Below are 6,081 nucleotides of genomic sequence, written 5' to 3'. Positions count from 1 at the left end.
CCTGGCCCGCGCCGCTTCTCGCCGCCCCCCTTGGCCTGGGACGGCGAACCGCGACGAGTGGGGACCGCGATCGGCCGAACCTGCCGCATCAGCAGGTAAATAAACTGGCCCGGCCCGCCAGGGTGCTTACCCTGGCGAGCTGCATGCCAAACGTTGCCGACCCCTGCACTAGACAAAAGCATTGGACAATGTGAATTCTAAATTACTGTGTCATCCGAGGCCATTTCACTCCTGGTATACTGAAACGTTTGGGGCCTCATTTCAAAATTAGTCCTGTGCAATTATGCATGCAAAAAGGGACTGTGCTGTTATGCACCTAATGCGTTTGTGCAATTATCTCAGTGATTCAAGTGAATTGGGATAAGGCATGTGAGTTACTTATCTAACTGGTCATTAGAACTTGCAGTTGTCCAGTTTGCACAAGCAATAAAAGTGACTGTGTCTGTGAATTATGCATTAGTTGTGCATTTGCATTTACATCTTTGAATGAGTAAATGGACCCACCAATTTTTGAAAATAAAGCTGAGAGAGACGAGGGCCTGAAGCAATCAATCTCCTTTAAAAATAAAAATAAAAAGATTTTTTTGAACCACAGAATACCCCCTGCTGAGCTTTGAAAAAGTCAGATGTAAAATTCTCCATTACTGCTTTCCTAATTCAACATAATATGTTGGTCATGGTGTCAATTATAGTGGGCACTGAGGTAGCCCTTTGGTTTTCATTTGCAGTATATCCAATGGCTCTTTCACTATTCAACTCATGTCCTTACTTGAGTAGTCTCTTCTTCCACAATGTTCATCCACTTTATAATTAATATGTCTGTCATATAGCACTGAGAGAGAGGATGGGGACAGATTACCTTGTACAAATAGAAGTTGCATTTTATCAGGATTGGATCATTTTATTTATGTGCTTTATAATTCCTTAAAAATTGTCAGATCCAGGCTCTAGGTGCCTGTGACATAAATTTGGAATATAAATCCATACAAAAAATAACAGTCCATGCGAAGCTCACTAGGGAATTGTTAATGAGATATTATAATAATAATAAAAAAAATACTTTATAAGCAAGCTCTGTGGAAATACAATCATAGAATCATAGGACTGGAATCCCAAAGTACTTTGCAAAATGTAATGAATTAATTATGGCAACACCACCCTATTGAGGCAGATCATTTCATATTCCCTTTTTGAAGCTGAGGAAACTGAGGAACAGGGATTAAATGATTTGCTTGAGGTCAGTGGAAACAAACTAGCAGCAGATCTACCAGCTCCAACTCCTATGCTTTATTCCCTGACTAAACTATCCTCTCCATGGGGTCCTTCACCTCTGTTTCATTGGTTAAACTCTGGTCACCCTTGAGTTTTTAACTCAAGTTAATTGATTGCCAGCTAATTCAAATTAGCTATCACATTTGTATGTTCCAGGGTACAAATGTTTGTGGAGTGCCAAGACTAGCATGTACAAATGTGTTAGCTAATTCAGGTTAGCTAGAAATCAGTTAACTTGAGTTAAAAATCTTTACTGTAGGCAAATGCTTTTTCTAGTAACCGAAAATTGACACTATATGAGTGCTGTTGTGTAATCTGACATTTTCCACTCAACCCCCATGTTTGCACATTTAGCTGATGCTGTGCATATTTGTATGCATTATCCAGAGACAGTGTGCAGATGAGGGTAGCTTTCAGTATGCACTTCAACATAATACTCTGTCCACGTAAAGGGACTGGGATTACATGAGGTCCAAGGGAACGAGACTGACCAGGTGATTACTAAGGACATGAACAGACTATGCACTTATGTGATAAGGACTTAGAGGGAATGGACTGTATATTTGTTACACACAAAGAAATGTATGTACAGGACTGGATTCTGATCTCACACCAGTTTTATTCTTGCGTAACCTCACCAAGTTCAGTAGAGTTATGCCTAATTAATACTCATGTGAGTGAGATGAGAATCAAGCCCACGGTATTCTATTCTACAGTAGCTTCAGGACCTTCTCTGTTACCTAAAGCAGCGCCACTTGGTAATACAGCAAACGGCAAGTAAATGTCAAATTTTGAATGTTCATTTTCCTATTTTCTTGATTTCTTTCACACCTGATACTCATGAAAATTGATAATTCCAGGCATCCCTGGAAATGATACTGTGACCTTTAAAACAGTGCACTGTAAAGGTTAAATTTCCATGGTTGTTTATCTTTTAATTTTTCTGCTTGTCCTCAGTGAAGTTTTAGTGTCGTCCCTCCTTCACTCCCAACCCACCTCCTCTGCTTCCTTTCTTTTCTATGCTAGAACTGCAAAATGTTTTTTTAAGTTTTTAACAGAGAAAGGAGGAAACCTGAATATTTGTTTGACACCAAAAGAAATGTGTTAGTTCCATGCTGTAGCCAACATATATAAACTCAGGGGTTCCATTTAATTTGTTGGGAGAGGAAATCTTCCCCAATACTCTTGCAGATGGGAAGGTTCTACATTTTGAAGTATTATATGTTTGCCTGATTCCCCTTCTAGTTTGCGCTTTAATCTCTTCTCTTCCCTCTCCTACTCTCATACATGTCCTCCTCTCTTCCTCCAGTTCAGTCACACACTTCTCTCCCCCAGTCAGTTCATCACCAACAGTCAAAGATGACTTGTCCTATCCCTTACCATTTTTTCCTCATTGGAAAGGATAAAGATACTCTCTCCCCTCTCTGCCTGAAGCAGCCACTCAGAGCAGCTCCTGCTAGTGCTATTGTCTTATCCATCTATTTTAGGGCTAGTCTACACTAGAAAATTCGATCAGCCCAGCTATGTCACTCAGGGGACATGAAATATCCGCATCCCTGAGTGCCTAAGGCTATATCTACACTAGCACTTTTGTCGCTAAAACTTTTGTTGGTCAGGAATGTGAAAAAAACACACACCCCGATCGATATAAGTGTCTCGAACAGACGCGCCGGTGTGGACAGCGCTCGGGAGATGCTCTCCTGCCGACATAGAGCGGCTACACGGGAGACCTTATAGCGGTGCAGCTATGCCACTATAAGGTTTCTACTGTAGACATAGCCATAGTTAAGCCGACCGAAGTCCCCATGTAGACAGCGGTAGGTTGACGGAAGAATTCTCCCATCGACCTAGCTACCACCTCTCGGGGAGGTGGATTACCTCTGACGATGCAGAACCCCTCCCTTTGGCATAAGTCGTGTCTACACTGAAACAGCACTGCTGTAGCGCTTCAAGTGTAGACAAGCCCATAGGCTTTGATACAGCCAACAGTTGCTGTAGTATCTGAGTGCCTTCTGCATAAAATCAATAGCAATAGCGAAGTCCCTGGTGGACTTCATGGAGTCTCTTGCACTTCTTCCTTTTTGCGGTTGAAACACTGCCTGGGGCAAGGTTTTTGTTTGCTTGGCTTTTTTTTTTGTATTTTTATTAAGGTGGCAGGGGTTGGAAATAGAAGAGAATGTTCATATTGTGTGTCACAGTAGAATAGTTTTCTCAAAAGTTTTGCAACATTTCCTAAACACAGTCAGACTGGATGTGTCTGATCTCCTCGGGAAGACTATTCCATAGTCTGATTCCCTCAGCCAAGAATGCTTTATCCCAGCTCTCAGGCATTCCATCTGGGGCTTTGCGATCTGCATCATCCCAAAAGAGCACAGCTGTTGCAGTGGGTCACAGATTTAAATTTGTTCTTTGATGTATCTGGGGCTTGATCCATAAATTGCTTTCAAAATGATGACCAAAACCTTAAACTGGCATTGGAAGTTGACTAGGAGCCAATGGAAGGACTTGAGCATGGGCCTGATGGACTTACAGTGGCTTGACTTATGGAGAAAGTTGGCAGCTACATTCTTCACAAGCTGGAACCCATGCAGCTTCAGATACAGTGAGTGACAGTAATCCAACCTGGAGATGACAAATGCTTGGATCACTGCAGCCGGGTCCTCATCCAGGAGGAAACAATGAACTTCCTTAGCAAGCTGGAGGTGAAAGAGGGCATTTTTGGAAACTGATGATACCTGGTCATCCACATTTAACAAAGAGTCAAAAAGGACCCTGAGGTTTCACACCACTTTGATGAATGAGAGCTATATGCCTTCACTGGAAGGTGGAGAGAGCATCTTGGCCAGTTTCCAACCAGTATCATTTCAGTTGTACTTGGGTTCAGCTTGAGCCAGCTGGTCTTCATCCAATAACTAATTTCCTGTAGGATTTCTAACATTATAGTAACGGTGGTGATTGCATCAATTGAGAATGAGATATATAGCTGAGAGTCGACAGCATGGGCAACTAAGCCTCTACCATGTCTCTGTCTCCCAGTGGTCTCATGTTGCTATTGAAGAGAAGTAAGGATAATATGGATCTCTGAGGGCCTTTGGAGAGGAGGAGCTGTTACTTGTGTCTATCACCATGAGGTGGTCACTTTTTAGTGTCACGAGAGCCATCTCTGTGCAATGCCCAGATCTGAATCCTTATTGTGAGGCATCCAGGAGGTTGGCTGATGCCACATATTGTTGAAGCATGGTGGTTACTACTTTCTCAATTATTTTGCCTAGGAACAGGAGTTTGGAGATGGGATGATAGTTGGAGAGAGCTTCAGGTTCAGGCTTCCTAAAGATTGGAGGAACTATTGCATTTTCAAGGTGTTTGATAGATGTGCTTCTCTGAAGGAGGCACTGACTGTTTCCATTAGTAGTGGGCATAGTTGTTCTTCACTGGCTTTTGCCAGCCATGAGTAACATAGATTGGTTTTATATGTTGTAGCCCTAATATTTTTCAGGGCATCTTAAACTTTGTGATGTGTGAGGAGGCCAAACTCAGTCGGGGCTGGTGGGGTCAATAATACGATCTGGTCAGGGGTATGTTAGCTCCGTATGTATTCAGTTGATCCTGTCAATGAAGTATGCTGACAGTTTTTTGCAATATTCAATGCTGGGCTATGCAGTCTGGGTCGGTTACCTGTTACACTATGCAAAATAGCTCTTCTGTATTGACTGTGGAGGAATAGGAGGCTCATTTTGCCTGATTTTCTCCAGTGGCTAAGTTCTGTAAAAGTTGTTTGTGCTGCTGGTGGAATGATTCAGAATGTGTTTTGCGCAACTGGCAATCTAACTTTCTGTGTGTGCACTTCATCTGCTGTAGTTCATCTGTGAACCATGGTGATCTTCCCACTTGGTGTGGGGGAGAGGATGGTTTGGGGCCAACGCATTGATGGTAGTGGATATCAGGTGACTGTACTAACTCATTGGAACCTTGGTCTTGTAATTGGATGGCTTGTTCTCCTTGCTCAAGTTGAAAACCTTGTGAGTTCAGGAGTCTTTGAGAGGCAGACCAGCTTTGTTTACTCACTGCCCTGGTTAGAAGGCACTTTGACCTCACTCCACTTGGAATCATTCATTTGTAGGAGCAGGCCCCATGCTTGTAACCTCTGAAATCTATGGGAGTTAGGTACCTACATACCTTTGAGGATCTGGGCGTTAGACTCCAACAGCCAGGGCACAGGAATCTAGAGGTGAGTTGTAAACCCCGATTTCTTGCATATACCACAGTAATGCAAAACTGCTGCTTCAGGAATTAGTTACCAGTAAGAAATGGGATCTGTTCCTCTAATTTTCTAAAGAGAATGACATTTGACTGGTTGTCGCTTCAAGTGGGACATAATTATACGGCTTTTTTCATCTCCAAAGTGCTTCACAAACATTAATCAACACTCAGTAGCAGGGCTTTTCAGTTCAATGAACAATCATGGGGCTCACATCATTTTTCAGCCTGTCCCCATTTATTCTCCAAGCCCTCCTTTGGAGCATCTGACCCCATGGGCCGGAACCCTTATTACTGGACATTGCACGTACTGTTGCATAGCGCCCCATCAGTTGCATGGGACTACTCATGATAGTAAGCACTACATACTCAGTAGTAAGTCTCTGCAGGGTTGGGCCCTTTGTCTGGAGAGCAGCGCATAGGTGCTGGAACTGGGGGTGCTGCCACACCCCCTGGCTTGAAGTGGTTTCCATCATATACAGGGTTTACAGTTTGATTCAATGGCTGTCAGCATCCCCTCTATAAAAATTGTTCCAGCGCCCCTGAAGCAGC

General features: G+C 43.1%; 1 protein-coding gene across 1 annotated transcript in view; it reads left to right on the top strand.

The window, feature by feature from the left end:
• The window catches only part of TULP4 (TUB like protein 4), a 97,038-nt gene that overhangs the window by 8,305 nt on the left and 82,652 nt on the right, over window positions 1-6,081 (top strand). The gene's annotated exons all lie outside the window — the stretch shown is intronic.

Source organism: Terrapene carolina, unplaced genomic scaffold (genome assembly GCF_002925995.2).
Source record: "Terrapene carolina triunguis isolate 2854851 unplaced genomic scaffold, T_m_triunguis-2.0 Scaffold85, whole genome shotgun sequence".
NCBI lineage: Eukaryota > Metazoa > Chordata > Testudines > Emydidae > Terrapene > Terrapene triunguis.
The sequence above is the reverse complement of the archived record's forward strand: the minus strand, read 5'-3'. Positions and strand labels throughout refer to the sequence as shown.